At 39.4% G+C, this 24,694-nt stretch overlaps 1 protein-coding gene and 1 long non-coding RNA gene across 4 annotated transcripts in view; one reads left to right on the top strand and one right to left on the bottom strand.

Annotated features, from left to right (window-relative positions):
- LOC126961538 (uncharacterized) overlaps positions 1-18,671 on the bottom strand; it is a 162,007-nt gene extending 143,336 nt beyond the window's left edge. Inside the window, exon 1 of the long non-coding RNA XR_007728330.1 lies at positions 18,361-18,671. This is a non-coding gene — a long non-coding RNA (uncharacterized LOC126961538). The remainder of the gene's footprint in view (positions 1-18,360) is intronic.
- Positions 1-24,694, top strand: part of NKAIN3 (sodium/potassium transporting ATPase interacting 3) — a 1,223,038-nt gene that overhangs the window by 887,171 nt on the left and 311,173 nt on the right. The gene's annotated exons all lie outside the window — the stretch shown is intronic.

The raw sequence follows: 24,694 nt of genomic DNA, 5'->3' as shown, positions 1-24,694 counted from the left end.
AATTTTAAACAGTTCATAGTAAATTTATTCATTTTTAAAAGAGAATAGTCATTATAACTAATTTTCTTTTTTTTAAATTTTTTATTATACTTTAAGTTCTAGGGTACATGTGCACAACGTGCAGGTTTGTTATACATGTATACATGTGCCACGTTGGTGTGCTGCACCCATTAACTCGTCATTTACATTAGGTATATCTCCTAATGCTATCCCTCCCCACCCCGATCCCACGACAGGCCCCAGTGTGTGACGTTCCCCTTCCTGTGTCCAAGTGATCTCATTGTTCAATTCCCACCTATGAGTGAGAACATGCAGTGTTTGGTTTTCTGTTCTTGCGATAGTTTGCTGAGAATGATGGTTTCCAGCTGCATCCATGTCCCTACAAAGGACACGAACTCATCCTTTTTTATGGCTGCATAGTATTCTGTGGTGTATATGTGCCACATTTTCTTCATCCAGTGTGTCACTGATGGACACTTGGGTTGATTCCAAGTCTTTGCTATTGTGAATAGTGCTTTTTTATGGCTGCATGATATTCCATAATGTATATGTGCCACAATTTCTTCCTCCAGTCTGTCACTGATGGACATTTGGGTTGCTTCCAAGTCTTTGCTGTTGTGAATAGTGCCACAATAAATATACGTGTGCATGTGTCTTTACAGTAGCATAATTTATAATCCTTTGGGTATATACCCAGTAATGGGATGGCTGGGTCAAATGGTATTTGTTCTAAATCCTTGAGGAATCACCACACAGTCTTCAACAATGGTTGAACTAGTATACAGTCCCACCAACAGTGTAAAAGTGTTCCTATTTCTCCACATCCTCTCCAGCACCTGTTGTTTCTTGACTTTTTAATGATCACCATTCTAACTGGTGTGAGATGGTATCTCATTGTGGTTTTGTATTGCATTTCTCTGATGGCCAGTGATGACGAGCATTTTATCATGTGTCTGTTGGCTGCATAAATGTCTTCTTTTGAGAAGTGTTTGTTCATATCCTTTGTCCACCTTTTGATAGGGTTGTTTGTTTTTTACTTGTAAATTTGTTTGAGTTCTTTGCAGGTTCTGGATATGAGCCCTTTGTCAGATGAGTAGATTGCAAAAATTTTCTCCCATTCTGTAGGCTGCCTGTTCACTCTGATGGTAGTTTCTTTTGCTGTGCATAAGTTCTTTAGTTTAATTAGATCCCATTTGTCAATTTTGGCTTTTGTTGCCATTGCTTTTGGTGTTTTAGACATGAATTCCTCACCCATGCCTATATCCTGAATGGTATTGCCTAGGTTTTCTTCTAGGGTTTTTATGGTTTTAGGTCTAACATTTAAGACTCTAATCCATCTTGAATTAATTTTCATATAAGGGGTAAGGAAGATATCCAGTTTCAGCTTTCCATATATGGCTAGCCAGTTTTCCCAGCACCATTTATTAAATAGGGAATCCTTTCCCCATTTCCCATTTTTGTCAGGTTTATAAAAGATCAGATGGTTGTAGATGTGTGGTATTATTTCTGAGGGTTCTGTTCTGTTTTATTGGTCTATATCTCTGTTTTGGTACCAGTACCATGCTGTTTTGGTTACTGTAGCCTAGTAGTATAGTTTGAAGTCAGGTAGCGTGATGCCCCCAGCTTTGTTCTTTTGACTTAGAATTGTCTTGGCAATGTGGGCTCTTTTGTGGTTCCATATGAACTTTAAAGTAGTTTTTTCCCATTCTGTGAAGAAAGACATTGGTAGCTTAATGGGGATGGCATTGAATCTATATATTACCTTGGGCAGTATGGCCATTTTCATGATATTGATTCTTCCTATCCATGAGCATGGTATGTTCTTCCATTTGTTTGTGTCCCTTTTATTTCATTGAGCAGTAGTTTGTAGCTCCTTGAAGAGGTCCTTCACATCCCATGTAAGCTGGATTCCTAGATATTTTATTCTATCTGAAGCAATTGTGAATGGGAGTTCACCATGATTTGGCTCTCTGTTTGTCTGTTATTGGTGTATAAGAATGCTTGTGATTTTTGCACATTGATTTTGTATCCTGAGACTTTGCTGAAGTTGCTTATCAGCTTAAGGAGATTTTGGGCTGAGGCAATGGGGTTTTCTAAATATACAATCATGTCATCTGCAAACAGGGACAATTTTACTTCTTCTTTTCCTGATTGAATGCCTTTTATTTCTTTCTCCTGCCTGATTGCCCTGACCAGAACTTCTAACACTATGTTGAATAGGAGTGGTGAGAGAGGGCATCCCTGTCTTGTGCCAGTTTTCAAAGGGAATGCTTCCAGTTTTTGACCATTCGGTATGATATTGGCTGTGGGTTTGTCATAAATAGCTCTTATTATTACTATTTTTTATTTTTTTATTATTATTATACTTTAAGTTCTAGGGTACATGTGCACAACGTGCAGGTTTTTTACATATGTATACATGTGCCACGTTCGTGTGCTGCACCCATTAACTCGTCATTTACATTAGGTATATCTCCTAATGCTATCCCTCCCCCTGACCCCCTCCCCACAATAGGACCTGGTGTGTGATGTTCCCCTTCCTGTGTCCAAGTGATCTCATTGTTCAATTCCCACCTATGAGTGAGAACATGCAGTGTTTGGTTTTCTGTTCTTGTGATAGTTTGCTGAGAATGATGGTTACCAGCTGCATCCATGTCCCTACAAAGGACACGAACTCATCCTTTTTTATGGCTGCATAGTATTCTGTGGTGTATATGTGCCACATTTTCTTCATCCAGTGTGTCACTGATGGACACTTGGGTTGATTCCGAGTCTTTACTATTGTGAATAGTGCTGCAATAAACATACGTGTGCATGTATCTTTATAGCAGCATGATTTATAATCCTTTGGGTATATACCCAGTAATGGGATAGCTGTGTCAAATGGTATTTCTAGTTCTAGATCCTTGAGGAATCGCCACACTGTTTTCCACACTGGTTGAACTAGTTTACAATCCCACCAACGGTGTAAAAGTGTTCCTATCTCTCCACATCCTCTCCAGCACCTGTTGTTTCCTGATTTTTTAATGATTGCCATTCTAACTGGTGTGAGATGATATCTCATTGCGGTTTTGTATTGCATTTCTCTGATGGCCAGTGATGATGAGCATTTTTTCATGTGTCTGTTGGCTGTGTGAATGTCTTGTTTTAAGAAGTGTCTGTTCATATACTTTGCCCACTTTTTGATGGGGTTGTTTGTGTTTTTCTTGTAAATTTGTTTGAGTTCTTTGCAGGTTCTGGATATGAGCCCTTTGTCAGATGAGTAGATTGCAAAAATGTTCTCCAATTCCGTAGGTTGCCTGTTCATTCTGATGGTAGTTTCTTTTTTGTGCAGAAGCTCTTTAGTTTAATTAGATCCCATTTGTCAATTTTGGCTTTTGTTGCCATTGCTTTTGGTGTTTTAGACATGAAGTCCTTGTCCATGCCTATATCCTGAATGGTATTACCTAGGTTTTCTTCTAGGAATTTTATGGTTTTAGGTCTAACATTTAAGTCTCTAATCCATGTTGAATTAATTTTCGTATAAGGAGTAAAGAAAGGATCCAGTTTCAGTTTTCCATATATGGCTAGCCAGTTTTCCCAGCACCATTTATTAAATAGGGAATCCTTTCCCCATTTCTTGTTTTTGTCAGGTTTGTCAAAGATCAGATGGCTGTAGATGTGTGGTATTATTTCTGAGGGCTCTGTTCTGTTCCATTGGTCTATATCTCTGTTTTGGTACCAGTATCATGCTGTTTTGGTTACTGTAGCCTTGTAGTATAGTTTGAAGTCAGGTAGCGTGATGCCTCCAGCTTGGTTCTTTTGGCTTAGGATTGTCTTGGCAATGTGGAGTCTCTTTGGTTCCATATGAACTTTAAAGCAGTTTTTTCCAATTCTGTGAAGAAAGACATTGGTAGCTTAATGGGGATGGCATTGAATATATAAATTACTTTGGGCAGTATGGCCATTTTCACAATATTGATTCTTCCTATCCATGAGCATGGTATGTTCTTCCATTTGTTTATGTCCTCTTTTATTTCACTGAGCAGTGTTTTGTAGTTCTCCTTGAAGAGGTCCTTAACATCCCTTGTAAGCTGGATTCCTAGATATTTTATTCTATTTGAAGCTATTGTGAATGGGAGTTCACTCATGATTTGGCTATTTGTCTGGTATTGGTGTATAAGAATGCTTGTGATTTTTGCACATTGATTTTGTATCCTGAGACTTTGCTGAAGTTGCTTATTAGCTTAAGGAGATTTTGGACTGAGACAGTGTGGTTTTCTAAATATACAATCATGTCATCTGCAACAGGGACAATTTGATTTCTTCTTTTCCTCACTGAATACCCTTGGTTTCTTTCTCTTGCCTGATTGCCCTAGCCAGAACTTCCAACACTATGTTGAATAGGAGTGGTGAGAGAGGGCATCCCTGTCTTGTGCCAGTTTTCAAAGGGAATGCTTCCAGTTTTTGCCTATTCGGTATGATATTGGCTGTGGGTTTGTCATAAATAGCTCTTATTATTTTGAGATACGTTCCATCAATACCGAATTTATTGAGAGTTTTAGCACGAAGGGCTGTTGAATTTTGTCAAAGACCTTTTCTGCATCTATTGAGATAATCATGTGGTTTTTGTCTTTGATTCTGCTTATATGCTGGATTACGTTTATTGATTTGCCTATGTTGAACCAGCTTGCATTCCAGGGATGAAGCCCACTTGATCATGGTGGATAAATTTTTTGATATGCTACTGGATTCGGTTTGCCAGTATTTTATTGAGGATTTTTACATCGATGTTCATCAGGGATATTGCTGTAAATTTTGTTGTTGTTGTTGTGTCTCTGCCAGGCTTTGGTATCAGGATGATGTTGGCCTCATAAAATGAGTTATGAGTTAGGGAGGATTCCCTCTTTTTCTGTTGATTGGAATCGTTTCAGAAGGAATGGTACCAGCTCCTCCTTGTACATCTGGTCGAATTCGGCTGTGAATCCGTCTGGTCCTGGACATTTTTATTTTTTTTTGTTTTGCTTTGTTTTTGTTTTTAATTTTAATCAGTTCATAGTAAATTCATTCACTTTTTAAAAAGAATAGGCATTATAAGTAATTGTCCAGTTTTCCTTCAATCTGCCTACAAATTTAGTTTGGTGCCTCTTGATAGCAATCATAACAATGACAAAGTAAATCAATAACACTTATTTTTGAATCTCAATCAAGCAACTAATCCTGTATCTAGTCCTAGACTAACCATTTTCTGTTCCATGGGAGACAGAAAGGTCTACCACTCAGCTCTCCCTTGAAAATGGCCCTGGTCATTTATTATCAAGGAGAACTGTAAGCTGATAGTCTCATGCAAGATTTCCCTCATCTTTTAAGGCAAAGCCTCACTCACTCCACGGAGTTCCCAGCCAATGACGAAGCATGACTGGGATGTTAACATTAGCCACTTCTGCCCAACACTGAACTCCTCCAGTGGACAATTCTTGCTTTAGAGTTCCCTGTTCATTTGACCTAAACTTTATGAAATCCGCATTTCCTTCTGAAGGCTTTTCCTCCTCAATTTTGTGTCCTTTCTCTTTTACCTTCACAGGCATCTCTTTTACCTTCACAACCCCTAATAAACCTCCTGCACTCCTAACTTTGCCTCAGCTTCCAAGAGGACCCAAATGACATCTTCACGGCACATGGTCTCAAGAGCTCTTGAGACTGTGCCTCGGGCCATGGTCACTCCTATTTGGCTCAGAATAAACCTCTTACAAAATGACACATCTTCTAAATTCCTTTATTCCTCCATTTAGGGGAAAGGTATTTTATCAAATGACATTTTACACAATGCGTACCCATGTTAGCATGTATAATCATGACTACACAACAACAACAACAACAAAAACAGTACAAAAGACACTCATTGCAAAGTTATATCAAAGACCTAAGTGGCTTCACAATCTATCCACCTTTTTCTTCTGGCTGGCTTATTTGAATGACAGTGCTTTTGTATCCTTCCATCTGGGGCCCTGGCATGGTGAGGGCTGTGTTGTGATGGATGGGGTTGTCAGAAATCCACTGAGTATTTAGATACTGCATGAGTGCATTACATTTACAAAAAGCTGCAAGACAGGGAAGTGTGATTGCCTCCTCTTTTGTGTTCTTCTGCATGTTAAGGAAATCAGCTACTGACTGGAGAGTCACTTGATTTTAAAAATGACATATTTTCCTTTCCTTTTCTTACCACCAGTTTTGTGCTTCTTGATTGTAATGGAAGCAAACTCCCAATGTTTTTTTCCACAAAAGTTTTAGTCTAAGGAGGAAATACATGTTTTTCAGGTAATGGTAGATAATCCAGATTAGCAAAGACAACACAATTAGAATCCAGTCTATACCATAAACAACAACAACAAAAAAACTCATTCATTAGAAGATATGTAGAGAATGAAGACTTATTGAAAAAACACTCTACCCCATTTCTTGCTCAAGGATTAAAGAAATCAGCCCTGCTCTCTTAAGGGGTCCATTTTTTATTATGTTTGTGTGGCTTCAGGGGCTCAATGTCTTTAAATGGTAGAATAGGACAGGCATGGGCATCCCCAGGCATTTTCCTCCAATTGCAATATAAAGAACACCTAATCATAGACATTTCCTTTAAGAAATTGCTTCTACTCAGTCCTCATGTCTTGAAGAGGGATAGGCGTTTTATCCTTGAGATATACGTTTCTTGACCCAATACTTTACACTTTTGACACAACCAAGAAAGCAGTTACCATACTATTAACTCCTTTGGTATTCTCTACTTGGGGAGGCAGGGATGTAACTAAGGGTCTCTGGATTTATAAATACTGTCATGGAAATGTGTGCTGCGTTGGTTGGTTAGAGCGTAGTCTCTTCCTAATAGGCACCAGTTTTCTTTTGTAAATGGCCCTTTTCACCATTGCATATGGTCCCCTTGGGAAAGCAATTCAGGTGCTCACTAGAGAAGGTAAAGGAGACCAGGTTCTTTCCTTCCTGAGTAAGCAGCTGACCAAAAGGAATTCTCTTCTGGGACTTCAAAACATGTAAGTAAAGCCTTGACAGAGGTAATGGCGGCAGATTTCTTTTAAATCCCTGTGGTATGGGGGTCCAAAACAAGTTAAAGAATGGCAATGGACTTCTGTTTCCTATTTTTATGTACACATGCAAGGACACACACAGAGACACACACACACACACAAACACACATACACACACAGACATACACACAGGCAAAACCCAGTGAGGTGTCTGTTCCAGTCCTCAAAAATTGAACATTTACAATGACTTGTGTGTGGCATGGCAGATGTTTTTTATGTAAAAAAGAAGCTATATCCAGTGGCTTTCCATAAATTCCTATCATTTTATTTAAGACTCTCAGCACTTTTGAAATGGTTTAACATGCTGTCTTCATTCTCACATATTTGAAACTCTTAAGTCTGTGTGGGAGACGGGTCGCCCAGGATGAGACCAGATGAGAACAGGCCACCTCTTATCCTACTTCCCTTGATGATTTGAGATTTTTTTTTTTTTTTGAGAGCCTGACTGACAACGTTTTACTTTGAAAAAACCTGTTTATACCCAAGAACATTCTGTTATATCCTTCAGGTGTTCTTGACTAACAATAGTTTCAGATTTAGATGCTTAAAAATAAAAACTTAGTGCCAAGATTGTATTGACTTGAGAATAGAGATAAGTAAGCATCCCTTCTTCATGACATCAGAAAGTTGCTTAAAGTGTTAGAATTCTTTTAAAATAATGAAAATACGATATTTTTCTGGGGAATTTAATACAAGGAAGCTATGTTCTTTATAATTTTACTATTCTTTCCTGGATTTTTATTTTTAAAATGAGGAAATAAAAATTAATCATAAGTGCCCTTTGTTTTCCAAGTAGCATAAAACTAAATTAAACTTAAATAATACAGAAGGATTTATTAGATTGGTGTGTGTGTGTGCATGTGTGTCACACATGAGTCAGGCTTCAGGTATAGTTTGATTCTTGGGACTAAACTATTACTGGGGTTCTGTCTCTGCCTCTTTAAATTTTTCTTTTTTTCTTCCTTCCATGGTATTTTCTTTAGGTCAGCTTCCCACATAATAGAAAAAAATGGCTTCAGCAGTCCCAGGTGTGACTGCCGTACCCACATATCATCTATAGGAAGTTAACTTACCTTTGTCCTCCAACTCCAAGAAGAACACCTAGGATTCGGTCTGACTGGTCTGGATGAGCTCACATGCCCACCGGAAACCAATCACTGTAACCAGATTGCTGGGATGTGCTGATTGACCTGTGTAGGTCATGTGTCCCATCTCTGGAGCAATAATGGCCTCAGCTTCTCTAAAACCACATGAATCCCTAAAAGAAGGTATTGGGAAATGGGAAATGCAGAAAAGTACAGAGCTCAGGCAACCAACAAGTGTCCAGTCACCTCCTTTGTATTGCCATTGTAAATTAGGAAAAAGAACTACAGCTAGATATGTGGTTCAAGGTTCACCCATGCCATCCATCACTTTGTGCAACAGCTTTAGTGTGTGAAGCAACAGAAAGATGTTATATAATGGCCATGGAAAACTATTCACTGTGACTTGTCCCTGAATGTCTCAGAATGTTGACCTCATGAGTGCCCTAGAAGTATTAGACGAAGAAACACTAATCCTCACTAATAGGACTTATGAGACTCTGATATAGAACTCGAAAAGCCTCTTGATCCAATAAAATAAAAACATCCTTGTTTTCAAAGTGACTAGATACTTGCCAGCTATAATAAAAGCCACATTATTATCAGAAGGATGTTTACTATACTGGAACCAGAAGAGGCATGGTTAGTTTTATATTTCAAATATGTATGGCATCAGGCCATTATAGTCAGATGTCCTTACCTCGTCTACAAGATGTGAGTGGATGAGTCCTCGACTGCCCACAGGCTTAGACAGGCACTGACCATGTTTGCCTCATTGTCTCCCCCATTCCTATGCTTTATGGCTGCTAATACCTTTCCCTGAATGTCTCTTTTATTCTCTAGCTAAACCCTAAATTAAGTCTTTTTGTCTAGGATTTACTCTATCTCTTTATATTCATAGTATGTATCAATTTAAAGTTTAATTCTATACAGTCAATTTTATCAAAAAAAATCTGATTTTTTTCTCCTATATACCATGTAAATGTCATACTTTACACGATTTTTGTAGAATTAAATAATTTAATATATGTAAATAGAAGTAATACCTGTTGGGAACCTACTATTCCCAACTGGTTTTACTGGTCATAACACATACCCTATGTTATCTTATTTATACATTGCAATAGCCATGTGATTTTACAGAAAAAGATACTAATGTTCAAAAAAGTCTAGCAGCTTTCTCCAGGTCCAACAGTTAGTAAATGATGAGGTGGGATTCAACTCCATGCTTGTCTCATTCCAGCGTATGAGTTCTATGCATGTAACCACTATGGAGGAATATTAAGATCAAGCTTGTGTTTCTCACAATTCCTTATTAAACTGTTGAAAGGCAAAATTCTTCATGTCTAAAGACAATGGCAATTCTTAATTCATTATTTCAAATTTAATTGAAAAGTATTATTTTATTTTTTCTATGCATAGAGTAGACAAGTCCTTATAAAGCAGAATGTACAGTAATGACCAAGAAACCATCATGAAAACAGAAAAGAGAGAAGTCGTTCAAGAAAACCAAGGGTACAATCTTTATGACTTGCCGAACATCAAAAAGGAAGGGACCAAAGAGATGGAAGAGCTAAAGTAAATAGTAGAATATGTACCTAGGGTCGTGTCTCTCTTAAGTGACCTTCATAGTGTCAGGGGGCTAGTTACAGTCATGCATCACTTAATGACAGTGATACATCCTAAGAAATGTGTTGTTAGGCAATTTCGTCATTGTGCAATTGTTGAGTGTACTTACACAAACCCAGATGGTAGCACTTGCTACACACTTAGGCTATATGGTATAGTCTGTTTCTCCTAGGCTACAAGCCCGTACAGTACGTTACTGTACTGAATACTATATGCAATTGTAACACAATGGTAAGTATTTGTGCATCTAAGCATATTCGAGCAGGAAAGGTACAGTAAAAATTTGGTATTATAATTGTATAGGACCGCCATTGTATATGCAGTCCTTTGTTGACAGACATCATTCTGCAACATATGACTGTATTTGAATGTGTTGCTCTCTGGTTTAAAATCTAGAAATCACCTGTGAATTACCTCTGGCACTATAAAAAATAATTTCCAGGTTCTAGTGGAAGGATTAAATCAGTCTTTTGTTTGTTGGTGTGTTGGCAGAGAGGGAACTTATTTATTAAAAGCTCTAGATGTTACTCTGTTGTGAAGTTGTGCAGCCAGGGCTAAGTACTGGGGTACAAAATAATGTCCACCCTACTTAGCAAACACACGCAAATGTCTGTGATCTGAACCCCCACCTATCGCTCCAGCCACATCCAGACATACGGAAGAACTCAAAATTCTCCAAATAAGCCAGGCTGTTTTGTGGCGTGGGTCTTGGCTCATGCTGTCTCTAGACCTGGAATTCTTGCCTGCTGCCTCTCTGCCAGGTGAACTTACTCAAAAAACAGCTCAGCAGTCCTTGTTTATTTCATCAGAAGCAGATGTAACTGTTACCTTCTTTATAGGCTCAATGCTCTTTTTGCAAACCTCCACCATCCTGTTCTTATTTGTCTATGTGTCAAACTCCCTCTACTAATGAAGCTCTTTGTGCCCAGCACTGCCCCAATTTGCATTAATTAAATGAATGACTTCAAGTATCCTGCTTGGGGATGGGGGCAAGAGAATGGTATCACTGTTGTTAGAAACACTAAACCTAATAAATGGCAAGGAAGTGAATAATTAACTACTTAATTGCAATTAAAAGTGTCTGGTGTCTGGCTATAAATTTGCTTAACATGTGGAGAGGTAGGTTTTGATTGGACATGATCAGGTGGTACCAGGTGGACAATCAGGCAGGGATGCCCAGCAAATCTCTGCAAATGGGGAATGAGCTCAGTTGTAGAAGATATTCCAATGAGAGATTATCCGAAGGGAAGAGGCAATAGGATTGTGAAAATCTTTTAAAATTGTTACTTTATAGAGAAGAACAGATGCCAATCACAAAACCTCCAGGTAAGGATAATTGAAGTGGGGGACATATCTGGCATCCAGTTCTTCACTCAACATTCTCCTCCCCAAATCTTAGACTAAGCTGTAAGACACACAGGCGTCCACATGAAGCGTCTGCACAGGCTTCCTTGAAGTGCTGAGAAACAGTGTAGTCCTTGCTCAGCTTTTGTCTGGGAGCATGGAAGCTAATTATATTTTTCATGTTAATATTTTGGAGTTTCAGTATGATCATCTGCAAAATGAGATTATGAATATGTAACCTACCTATCTTAAAGGATTATTACATGCATTAATATATGCCAAAGAGTTTTGTAGACTGCAAGGTGATGTAAAAATTAGAAGTGATTTTTTTCCACCTGTAGCAAGACCTTTATCCTGTGTCAATTCAATTACATTGCCAAATATCACTGATTTCTGCTCCTTTTTTCATCATCTATACCCCCATATTTATAAATCACCATGATAGGTATTCACAAAAATAACTGAATAATTTATTACAAATCAAAGTTAATGCTTTTTCTTATGGCCTTTCTATTCAGACAGAGTATATGCATTTTTCTTCTAAGGCTTGAGAAATTCATCCAAACTTTATGGTGGCCTGATTTATGCAGGTGATGGAAAGTAGCAAGCGTAGAGCAACTGTGTTTAAACTACCCACACCAGTGGCGTGCCAGACACCTGTGGAAGTTCCAAGATGGGCTTTGAGGGCCAGGGACTCTAAGATTCCAGTGTGGGCTGGGAAGGAAGAACACCTGAACCAGCAGCCATTGTTCCCCTCTCTTGCTCATTGACAGCTGCAAGGTACACTTTTGAGACCACCCGGCAATGGCATGCTGGTGGCAGAGGAGGTGGCGCTGACCTCATAGGAAGTTCCTCATAAAAGCAGGTGGGCATGCCATCTCAGGCTCATCAAATCTGCCAGCCATTATAGGTAGACCACAGCCAGGCCAGCCACGCCTTCTAGTATGGACCTTGTTATTTTAAGTTTGCTTTTAAATTAGAAAAGAGGGGATTTATTTGACATTGTTTTCTCTATTATTCTTTATATTGGCTTTATTTAGTTAAAGTACCCACCCACAAACAATACATTCCCTGCTATTCTGTTCCAATTATTCTCTGAAGAAGATTATAAGCAGAAGAGCAGCTTTTCCATAACATTCATAAATTGCCTCTTACATGAAAGGCAATGAGCTAGGTTTCTGCAGGAAGGATATTTCATTTAATGTTCACAAAAATCTTATGAGGTAGCTAGGTAACATTGATCCTCACCTTACAGAAGCTCAGAGAGACTAAGTAACTTGTGCCAAGATACATAGTTAGCAAGTGGAAAGACAGAAATTTATACCCAGATCTGTCTGACTCCAAAGAACGTGCCTGTTAGCTTAGAACAGGACAGATATTGAAAGTATACTAATGACCCAGCGCAGTGGCTCACGCCTGTAATCCCAGCACTTTGGGAGGCTGAGGTGGGCGGATCACAGGGTCAGGAGATTGAGACCATCCTGGCTAACATGGTGAAACCCCATCTCTACTAAAACTACAAACAATTAGCTGGGCGTGGTGGCGGCCATCTGTAGTCCCAGCTACTCGGGAGGCTGAGGCAGGGGAATGGCATGAACCCAGGAGGTAGAGCTTGCAGTGAGCCAAGATCACACCACTGCACTCCAGCCTGGGCAACAGAGCAAGACTCGGTCTATTTAAAAAAAAAAAAAAAAAAAAGTGTACTATCTTATGGGTCAAATTAAATTACCAATGGTTTAAAAGCTAAAAATATCTCTAATTTTGTGGCTGTTATATGAAGTTTATGTATCTGTAACCCAACTGTGGTGTAGTGTAGTATATAACAGGCTTTTTTTTTTTTTTTTTTTTTTTTTGAGACAGGGTCTTGCTCTGTCACCCAGGCTTGCATGCAGTGGCATGAACATGGCTCACTGTAGCTTCCGATTTCCAGGCTCCAGTGATCCTCTTACCTCTGCCTCCTGAGCAACTGGCATGACAGATGTGCATCATCAGGCCAAGCTAATTTTTTTTAACATTTCTTGTCATATTGCCCAGGCTGATTTTAAATTCCTGGTCTCAAGCGATCCTCCTGCTGCAGCCTCCCAAAGTGCTGGGATTACAGGTGTGAGCCACTGCACTGGCCCAATATAGAAATTTTTAAGTATGATGCACAATTGCACAAGTACTGGGGCCTTGTGTATTTTTTTGGTTTGTTTTGAATTTTTTTAATATTCAATAAGTCTGATTTCCCAGGAAATAGACTCTGAAATGGACATTTTCTAGAGGACTACTGAGGTGCATTCTCAGAAACAGCACCTGTAAGGAAGGTAGGGAAGCAGAGATCTGAGCAGTGATATATCAGGTTGGCAAAAACAGCAATTACTTTTGCACCAACCTATTATTCACAGTAGACAACACCTTGTGCCATCCCCAGTGAACTCTTCTGCTGGCATTACCCTTTAGAGTAATCCATCAAGACAAGGAGGCTGGGCCTTTGTACTCTCTTGTGGAATATTGGATGTGAGAAGGGGGCATAACTCAGGGAGACACTACTTTCTTCCACAGAGGGCAATTCTTGGAAAAGGACCCCATTGAGAGCTGCGTGGTGCAGTAGAGATAGCAAGAGTGCTTTGATCATGACAAGGCCCTGGAAGGCTCATTGCAGCATGCCCTGTAGTCCCCTGTGTCCTCAGGGTCCACTTGAATCATCAGATATGTTCACTTATTATGGGACCAGCTCCAGGGTGCTGGATGGGCTCATTTCCTGGGGTAACTCATAAAAGGAAGGTCAGTGAGGTAAGCGGCAGGCTCCATGGCTGCAATGATTTTGAGGCTATACCAAAAGCTAATTATATGCCAATCTGAAATCCTCTCACTTCCGCTCTTCTAGGTGGTTTACCTGATAGAATGACCCACATGTGCATCTTGAAGATGTACCCCTAACATTGGGCCTAACTAAAAGATAGTATGTCCCCCTGTCCCCTGGTCTAGCTAGGCTGGTCTCTTTGTTATGGTTTGCATTTCTTTATCTGACTCGATTGCTAGTTTTACTCCCTTTCTGAGTCCAAACATATCAAGATTCAAATTCAATGAGAAAGCTTAACACACTCATTAGTATTTCTTAAGAGTCTACCCTAGACTAGGTTCCTCCATCATGATCACACCATAATCTTTGGGACCTGTGAATATGTTACCTTGAGCGGCTAAAAAGACTTTGCAGATGTAATAAAGGTTAGGGACCCCTAAAATAGGCAGATAGCGGGGTCATTTTTCTCTACTCATTTCCTTTAAGGCTTCATCTGTGCCTTTGCTAAGACATTTATCACTTTCTACCTTGAATTATAGGCATTGAGGTATCAGTTACCTTCTCTAACAGGCTGTAAGAACCTTGAAGGAATAATCTATATCTGCCTTTTTTGTATTGCAGTGAATTACACTGGGTAGACATTTTTTTTAAAATTGTAAGATTGAGCTTATGAGATCATGCAATATTCGAAATAGATGAGGAAGAGATTTGATAGGAGCTGCTCAATTCCACCAAATACCCACATTTTGTTCTCTCCCACTCTTACTGGTTGCATAATAACCCACTATTGAATAGCTTCTTAGATCATTACAATATTAATAAAGTTCATTAACTAAACTGGTCCAAGTCACCAAGATGAATGTTTTTAGGCCAGTCATTTCAAACATATTAATATCATCAGTATAACTATATTATCATTGAATAATTTATCAGAAATATCTAGAAAATAGTTAATTCATGCTATATATATTTTTTCTCTTAACCTAGGTATATAGATTGTTGAAAACATGATTTTGTGTTTGTGTTGTGCTTTATCACATAACACATGAATACTAACTTAGCTAATAAGTGTGTCATATATCTAGTGAATAAGGCTGGAACACAAATAAGACATTTTTGTAACATTCCATACCAAGCGGTAGCTCTTAAGAAATATGAAAAAAGGAGCAACAGTGCCTTGTAGTAAAGGATGAGTCACTCAGGACAGAACCAGAGATCTTCCAGAAAGAGATAATTAGAGATCCCAGATTGGGATTGACAAGTTTGAAAGCCATGCTGTTCAACCCAGACAGGCTGAGAACAGAGAAAATCATATATTCCAATATCCAGACTAATAGCAGCAGAGAGGTCATTTGTCAGAATTAAAGGGGCAGTAAAAAATAGCAGAAGAGTAGATTTGAGGATTCACTAAGAATGGGAACCTCGAAAACTGAGGCCATTTCTGACCAGAATCATTATATGCTTCCCATACAGAAGTAAGCAAAGCCTAGGGGACAAATCCAGAGTTTGTAGTGGGAGGTGAGAGGGTGCATCTGGCAGATGTGAGAGCCAATAGGACAGGAAAATGGCCAACTCTTAACAGCACAGTAAGTAGATGGATCCTCCAAAGATGACCTCATCCTAATATTTGGGACTTTTGAACATGTTGCCTTGCATGGTGTATTAGTCCATTCTCGAGCTGCTATAAATAAATATCTGAGACTGGGTAATTTATAAAGAAAAGAGATTTAATTGGCTCGTGGTTCCATAGGTTGTACAGGAAGCATAGCAGCTTCTGCTTCCAGGGAGATGTCAGGAAATTTGGAATCATGACAGAAGGTGAAGGGGAAGCACACACGTCTTACATGGCCAGAGCAGAAGGAAAAGAGAGAGAGCAAGGAGGTGCTACACACTTTTAAACAACCAGATCTCATGAGAACTCATTCACTATCATGAGAACAGCAGCAGGGTGGTGTTAAACCATTCATGAGAAACCATCTCATGATCTAATCACCTCCCACCAGGCCCCACCTCCAACACTGGGGATTAGAATTCAACATGAAATTTGGGGTGGGGACCCCAATCCAAACAATATCACATGGCAAAAAATACTTTGCAGATACAGTAAAGTTCAGGGACCTTAAATAATAACCCCAGATTATCTATGTGAGCTTTATCTAATCACATGATCCTTTAAAAGCAGAGAATATCTTCAGCTGGGAGGAGAGACTGGCAAGATGCAGTTGAAGGGAAGGTCAGATAGATTGGAAGCATGAGAGGGGCTTGACCCATTATTGCTAACTCTAAAGATGAAGAAGACCTAGAACCAGGGAATGCAGAAGGTTCTAGAAGCTTAGAGCAACCCCGAGCCAACAGTCAGCAAGGAAACCTGGAACTCAGTCCTACAAGCACAGGGAACTGAATTGTGTCACTAAACGAAATGAGCCTGGAGGTGGATTCTTCTCAAAGCCTCCAGGAGAAAAACACAGCCCTGCTGACATGCTGATTTTAGCTTTGTGGGACTCTAAGCACAATTCCAGCCAAAACCATCTATTTTCCTACCTGTAGAAGTGTGAGATAGTAAATTTGTGTTGTTTTAAACCATTAAAATTATGTCAGTTGCTATGGTAGGCATAGAAAACCAATATAGATAGTAAAAGACATCTTATAATCGCTGACCCATTCATGACTTAAAAAGGATTTTGGCTACTAGTCTCTCTTTTACTTTGTTTCCCTGTTTAAAATATATTAAAAAGTCAAGATACTAGGAAATTTAGCATTATGGTGTTATCAGAAATGGGACAAAAGCGACTTCATTGCGTCTTTGGACATACTCTGTAGAACTCTTACATTATATGATGGGGTTTTCTAATGTCTTCAGCCCTAAAATTCAGTAAAGAAAAATGTAATGTGTGACTTGAAGGCTGGTGTGTGTGTGTGTGTGTGTGTGTGTGTGTGTGTGCATTTTAATGTCTCTTTACAAAAATTCTTCACCAAACTTTTATACTAAATCATTTTGAAAAATAATTATCCATTCAGTCATATAAATTTTCCTTGCCAATTGTTATTTAATTGTAACCAATTTTGCTTCCAATTATAGTAATTGATATTGTACAGGAAAGTTATAAAGATAAGTAATTGTTTTTAGTTAATTGAATAACCTCATATATATTTTTGAGATTTCCTACACTTTCATGAGACAGTAGCAACTGAACATAAACTTTTGTAATATGAAATTAACACTAGAATTATTTCAACAAGGGAGAACAGCAATTCTGGTGACTATTTAGCACCTTGATAAGGAATCATGCCATACCACACCTGAATCGTCCTACTTAATTAGAACAACCATTCAAGATACTCAATGCCAATCCTGTCCCAATAAGCTGTACTTGCTCTGAATGTCCATTTAAAAAGTGGATGAAATGCTAACGTTTTAGAAATTGTGTTTGTAACTGCAGTGTTACTAAATGTATTTTGGAAAGAACTTTGAGCTTATTGAATGAGAGGTTATAGTAAATGAACTTTCACATTCCCTTTCCCTTCCTAAAGAAAAAATATTCATTTCATGGACTTAGTCTACCTTTGAGATTCTTAGACTTTTCTAGAGAGTTCTAGACATAGAGTTGATATTCAGTTAATTTATCTTTTATTCTCACAAACATGGGCTTTCAAATTTAATTTCCTTCTTTTTTCCGATTGTGGTTTACCAATAAAACTATTCTGGAGTGGTGTAAGAAAAAACAGACTATGTGGCCATTTATCTTCTTTTTGATTCAAAATGATGACGCGGGTTGAAGGCAGGGGAGATGGACTTTCAAAACAGAGTGTTAGAAAACCATGTTATTTTTATGTATTTGTTTAATAAATAAGTTTATGTATATAAATCACTAAAGGGAAAATCATTCTAATGATCTTCTATGTCATTAGAATATGACTTTATATATCCTCCCAGATAACACACTTGAATACTGGTCATGCCACTTTATAATTGTATAATCTTGAATAATTATTTAAACTTATCTTGGTCTTTAAAACGAGAATTATCAGAATCAGGCTCAAAACTGTTCTCAGAGGCAGACTGCCTCTGAAGCATCTGCTTTCTTAGACAAATTGAGACTTTCAAATGAGGAAAGAAGAAACCAGGTTTTTAAAGGGATAGAAAGTGGGAAAATGGTGGATAGGAGGCAGGACTAAATTGCAGCTCCCACTCGGATGGACAGAGCAGCATGTGGAGACACATCATGAACTTTTGCTCCAAGAACTACTGCAGGAACACACCAGGAAAGCCAAGAGAATCCACAGACCCTCTGAAGGAAACAGATTGCTCCTGCACCCAGAGAGACAGCCCAAATATTGCAAGTGCCCAAAGTGTGGAAGTGGGAAAGGGGGATCGTTCCCCCTTGAACACACACCCTCACTGGGAAACCTGAAAGTCCAGATTACGGGAATGACTTGACCTTACCTGGAGCTGAGATAATTCAGAGAGCCGAACAAAATACAGGAGTAGAGGAAGCAGCAGGAAGAGCTCTGTGGGCTTTCTCAGTCCCCAGGGAAGCCATTTCTGGTCTCACAGGGGTCCTTGGGGAGGGCTGCCAGGGGAACTGGGAAAAGACCACAGGAACAAGGAAGCCTCTAGCTGAACTTTGTAACAATTCCAAACAATTGCACAGTTTCTTAGACAGGACTTGGGGGAGGGGTTGGATACAAAGTGCAGATGTGGGCACGTGGGGAGGCATGAAAGCTCTGCTTGCTTTCTCAGTCAGGAAGCTGGTAGCCTGGGGCACTGCTCGCCCACTATCTGGAACAAACTTGGTGCTTTTGAGGTGGGGGTTGGGGGATGCAATATGGGAGTGAGACTGGCCTTTTAAGTTTCATGGGAGTGAGGTGAGTCCTGTAACTGCTGGCTTTCCCCCACTTCCCTGGCAACCTGCATTACACAGCAGAGGCAGCCATAATCCTCCTGGGAACATAACTCCATTGACCTGGGAACCACACCACTATCCCTCAAAGCTGCTGCAGCAAGCCCTACCCAAGAAGTATCTGAACTCAGACAAACCTAACTCTGACCCAACTTCATGGTCTTTCTCTACCCACCCTGGTAGCTAAAGACAAAAGCCATATTTTCTCAGGAGTTCTAGGGTCCTGGCCAGCACCTGATCCAATTTATAATTTCAAAGTAGTAATTTGCCAATTATGGGTCAGTTTTTTGTTTGTTTGTTTTGTTTTCTTGTTTGTTTGTTTTTCAGACAGAGTCTCGCTCTGTCGCCCAGGCTGGAGTGCAGTGGCATGATCTCTGCTCACTGCAAGCTCCGCCTCCCGGGTTCATGCCATTCTCCTGCCCCAGCCTCCTGAGTAGCTGGGACTACAGCCGCCTGCTGCCACACCTGGCTAATTTTGTGTATTTTTAATAGAGACAGGGTTTCACCATGTTAGCCAGGATGGTCTTGATCTCCTGACCTCGTGATCTGCCCACTTCAGCCTTCCGAAGTGCTGGGATTACAGGCATGAGCTACCAAGCATGGCCACTATGGGTCAGTTTTTAATGATATTCTCTGTTGCTTCATAATGCAGTTGGTACATGTCTATCAAGTTACCAGGAAAACAATACTAAGGAGTTACCAAAGGTCAAATTCTCATGCAGCAGGAAATGAGATATTATTAGCTCTTTATGTGCAAGAAGTGGCTGGTTTATTGAGAAATCATAATGTGTTAGGGTATAAAAATAAAACTATGTTATTATTTGTCAGTAAGTGTCCCAAAGTGCTCTGTTGAATCTCACCTTTCACACTTGCTGGGTGAGCTTCAGTAATAGAATCATAGCTATAATCTTAACTTTCATTCATTTATTAAAACAGTCACTTAGAGTTCTTAAAACTCAGAATCTCATCAACATTTCATAACTCTTCTCTCCTTGTGCCCCACCCTCAGAAAATAGAATGAAAGGGGATTTGGTCTGGCTCTCATAAGCTTCTCCCTCACATATATTGCCCACATGTTGGCAAAAATGAAAGAGATGAAGTAAAGCAAGTTCTCGGAGGCCTCCCTGAATGAGGAGGCAGTTCCCTGTCTGGATGGTCTCACTGTCAACCTGGCTGGTGCATGGTTTGACAAGGATGGATGGGGTATTGTCAACTAGTCAAGGCTCATTCTTAGCTAGTCTCCCCAGTATTGGTGCTTCCATGTGAGATTCAGCCACATCTGCCCAACTCCCACTGCAACCTTACCCTGCATTCTTCTCAAATACAGACTGCAGCCAACAGTCTCATCAGACATCCACTATCAACTTGAGGCCCACAGGTATGTTCAGACTCTATCTTACATATTAGAAACTGGAAACCCAAGAATGTTCAAGTTGAAGGTGGTGTGAGACTCAGCTTGGCCTGGCAGAAGTCACCATGCCATCTGTCCCCAGTGTTCTCGTCCCCTACTCCACTAGCACAGAAATTCTGGTATTAATGCAGATGTCCAGCTAGGGAAGAACTGTCAATTTCCTGTTCTTGTAGGCACATCTAACTCTAATGAGTTATTCTTTTCAGATTTTCCTTTCTTAGATATGGAAAAATAAAGTGTCCCCTTCCACACCCTAACAAAGTCTGTTCTCCTGGCAAAGCGGTACCTCTTCTCTTTCCATGTCACCTTGTTAGTCCAAGTGTGTATGGGGAGTGAGAATATTGGGACGAGAAGGATGTAAAGCCAGTGCTGCTGAGACAGTACTTCTCTGCAAAACCGGATTGGGCATAGCTGGCTCAAAGCTGTCAGATCTATGAAAGAAGAATATAGGTCTACCTAACACCTCTGTTCTCAGATATAAATCAGTGTTATGGGCTGAATTTTGTAGCCCAAAAACTCCTATGTTGAAGCCCTAACCTCCAGCAGGTTCAGAATGTGACTGCATTTAGGGATAACATCTTTAAAGAAGTAGTTAAGTTAGAATGAGGTCATTGGGGTGGGCCCTAATCCACTATGATTGATGCCCTTATAAGAAAAGGAGATTATGACACAGACATGAACAGAATGAAGACCATATGAAGACAGCAATAGACCATATGAAGACAGCAGAAGAAGATGGCCAGCTACAAGACAAGGTGAGAGTTCCTCAGAAGAAACTAGCCCTGTCTACTCCTTGATCTTGGACTTCTGGCCTCCAAAATAGTGAGAAGATAAGTTTCTGTTGTTTAAGCCCCTGAGTCTGTGGCATTTGTTATGGCAGTCCTAAGAGACTCACATAGTCAGGAAGGCAAGAGCCTGCTGTACATATAATATCCCATGTTCAAATGCTCCAAAAGACAGTTCTGCCAAGTTGTTGTAAAGGCTCTTACATCCAGCAATGGTTTTCTCCCAAGCAGGCATAGGTTAACATTGGCGAGATTCATGACAAAATGGGAGGTAGGAAAGGGTTTTCATATTTTCTCTGGGGAATATATAGTTTAAACTCACCAGAGCTCAAGGGAGCAAATTGGACTCAAGAAGATTGGAACTTGGGTGAAATCTTCTGATTAGTCTCCATTATTATGTCACTTGGTTTAGAAAAAAATGATGTTAAAAGGGTTCAGTCCTCATTTTCAGTCACCAATTTGTAAACTATCCTCCCTTTTATTCAGTTTTACTATCTATCTATTACTCACAACTGAGGAAAGCGATCCTAATAAGCTGTAATTTTTTACTTCTGAACCACCTGCTTGGTTCACTCATGTTGGAAAAGTAATCAATAACAATCATTTAAAATAAATCACTAGGACTTCCCTTATTCTTTCCTTCTAACAAAGCAAGTTCAGGAACATTAATTCTTCTTTGCTTATTCTTTTAGTCAAGTAGGGAATTTTATTTTTTTTCTAAGCTTCATTGCTATGTATAGTCACAGTGGCATTCAAATACTTGCCCCAAGAGGTTTAATTAGGATGTTAATAGAATCCATATAAAACGTACCTGCAAAAATGTACATATGAACAGTTAAGTTTCTCTAGCAAAGACGATGTGGAAAAATGACTCATTCTGACCGCGCAGCTATTAAGTCTTTTGGATAAAATGTTCTCGGATAATTGGCAGATAATTTAGGCCAGGTATTTCTTTTCTGTATGTCTAATCCCATCCCCTTCCTGTTTTCTCTCTCCAAAGCTTTCCTCAGGAACTGACTCCGTATCTGTATCCATATAATTTTAATAATTAATTACATTTTTAAAAGTAAATAATGGTGCTTATGGAAACCATGGTCAGATGCCATTCAGATCTCCTTTCAAGACAAAATCTTCACTAAGAAGTCAGTCAGTTGGCCGGGCGCGGTGGCTCACGCCTGTAATCCCAGCACTTTGGGAGGCCGAGGCGGGCAGATCACAAGGTCAGGAGATCGAGACCACGGTGAAACCCCGTCTCTACTAAAAATACAAAAAATTAGCCGGGCGCGGTTGTGGGCGCCTGTAGTCCCAGCTACTCAGGAGGCTGAGACAGGAGAATGGCGTGAACCCGGGAGGCGGAGCTTGCAGTGAGCTGAGATGGCGCCACTGCACTCCAGCCTGGGCGACAGTGCGAGACTCCGTCAAAAAAAAAAAAAAAAAAAAAAAAAAAAAAAAAAGAAGTCAGTCAGTTGACAGCCTGCCTATTCCTGCTCTCCTGTGCCTTATCTTTTACACATTTTCCCAATTTATTCTCTTGCATTTTTGGTGTCTGCTTCACAAAGGACTCTGCCCAGTGACAATCTCTGTACAGCCTGCAGAAAAAAAAGCGTTATTAGAGAAAGGGGTAGAGAGACACTTTTCACCACTACTCTTACTGCAGCAAACCATTACCTTCTGGGGGAAACAGAAGGGTGCAATTTAATATAAGTTTCCAAATCTAGGTTTTTTTAAACATTTAACACTAGAATAATTAATGGAAAATAGATGAAGATGGTCTCTCAATATAAGCAAGGTAACCCCACTTTTTTTCATTCAGAGTTAATGTTGTTATTACCCACAACAAGCCCAACTCAATTACATCTTACTTCAAACTAAAACCTAATATCCATTTTGAATAGCTATACTTTAATAAGCACATTCCCCTTACTTGTTGTGCCTTATATCTCCCTGTACACAAAGAACATTATAAATATATTAAGTAAACAACCACATGCACATGGGTTAATTGCTTAGCACAAAAACTGCAAGATCCCTTAGAGATAGGTGTTATCTGTATGACAGGATTTGTGTTTACCCAAGGCTAACAGCTACTTAGAATAGGAAGGTAACAAATGCACTTTAATCTAGTAAAGAGCTCTAATTTACTTGTATCAAACAATATAATTAGATAAAGCAACATAAACATAAAGTTTCCTATGATAATGACTATGAAAAGGAAGAGGAAGAACACATCAATCTTTACTAAGTGCATTTTACACGAATTTTCTAATTGTTAACCAATTTAAAGTCTGAAGTCCTTCACATGATCACATTTGAATTGTTCAGGACACAAATTAAACCTTTCTCACTAGAGGAATATGTGTGCTTTCATTTCAACTAGCAAAAAAAATAAAAAATAAAAATAAATAAATACAAGAAAAACACAGGAATGTGAAGAGTTATAAATGAAATGTTCAATCAGTTGTTTGGTTAGTCTTTGGGCTTCAGAACAAATCTTCAAGTCCCCTATTCCACTATTCTTGTCCCTCTAGGGACTGCTCTTTTTCCCAGAGTTATGTCTAAGTTTAGGAGTGTCCTGAGGGGCCAAGGTGCCTGAGTGGGGAGTGTCCCTTTCATCCTTGAGTCATTTGATTCTATCTCTGGCTGTGTCTGCCTGGATACTCCTTCTAGACAACGTTTTGCTGGGTCCTTCTTTCTACTCAGGATTTTACCTAAAAACAGATATGTTCTCTTGTATTCCCAAGCCCTCCACCCCCCCTTTCTGAAACAGTCCTACTTCCACATGACTCTACCCAAAAATGAGTGTAAAATCACTTCTTTCTCTGAAGCATCAGAAACACTCTGCTTGCCATTAACTTTTCCACATTTCATTCACCTAATTCTAATTCACCAGTCGAGATTACCTTTTTCAAATTTGTCAGAAAGCCCTGCTCTCTTTTTTGATCTTTCTCTCGAATATTTTTTCTGTGTCCCTAAGCTTTCAACTTCCCTTGAAGGTTTAGGCTTTTGGATTGGAAAGCCAAATGATAGCAGGCTTTCTCTGATTGCTGTTCTGTAGATTCTTCTCCTGGGGCAACAAGCACAATAGCAAACATCTGCTTTAAAAGGAAAAGAAAAAGGGGAAACTACCAAGAGAGAGGAAGAACCATATTATTCTGCCACTTCAGCATATGGCTAGACAGTAAATTAAAAGTTTTAGAGTTGAGAGGAACGTTAGAGGCTTCCAAATTCAACTTCTTTTCCTGTCTTCTCTATGTTTCTGGTAGATGGTCAAACATTCTCCATAATTTTCACTGACAAATAATTCAGTTCCTCATACGACAGTGCATTCCTTTCAGAATCGTTAGACTTCTTAGAAAGTTCATTCTTATATTGAGTAGGCATCCGTTTCCATTATGGGTAACAGGAGCTGACAGGAATACTGGCCTTGGATCTAAACAGCCAGAGATGGTTCAGATAGTCTCTAGAAGCTTCAGTTTCTTCATCTACAAAATGAAGCAGATGATATCTATCTTTCAAAATCATTGGGAAGATTAAGTGAAATAAATACACATAAATACCTGGTATACTGTTTGTTGTGGTAGATGTTTGCTAAATATTAACTCTGTGCACCCTAAAACATCCAATAACAGTCCAAAGTCATTCATTCATTCACTCATTTACTCATACAATATTGATTGAACA

This window comes from Macaca thibetana, chromosome 8 (genome assembly GCF_024542745.1).
Source record: "Macaca thibetana thibetana isolate TM-01 chromosome 8, ASM2454274v1, whole genome shotgun sequence".
In the NCBI taxonomy this organism is placed as follows: Eukaryota; Metazoa; Chordata; class Mammalia; order Primates; family Cercopithecidae; genus Macaca; species Macaca thibetana.
This window is presented reverse-complemented; position numbering and strand designations above follow the sequence as displayed.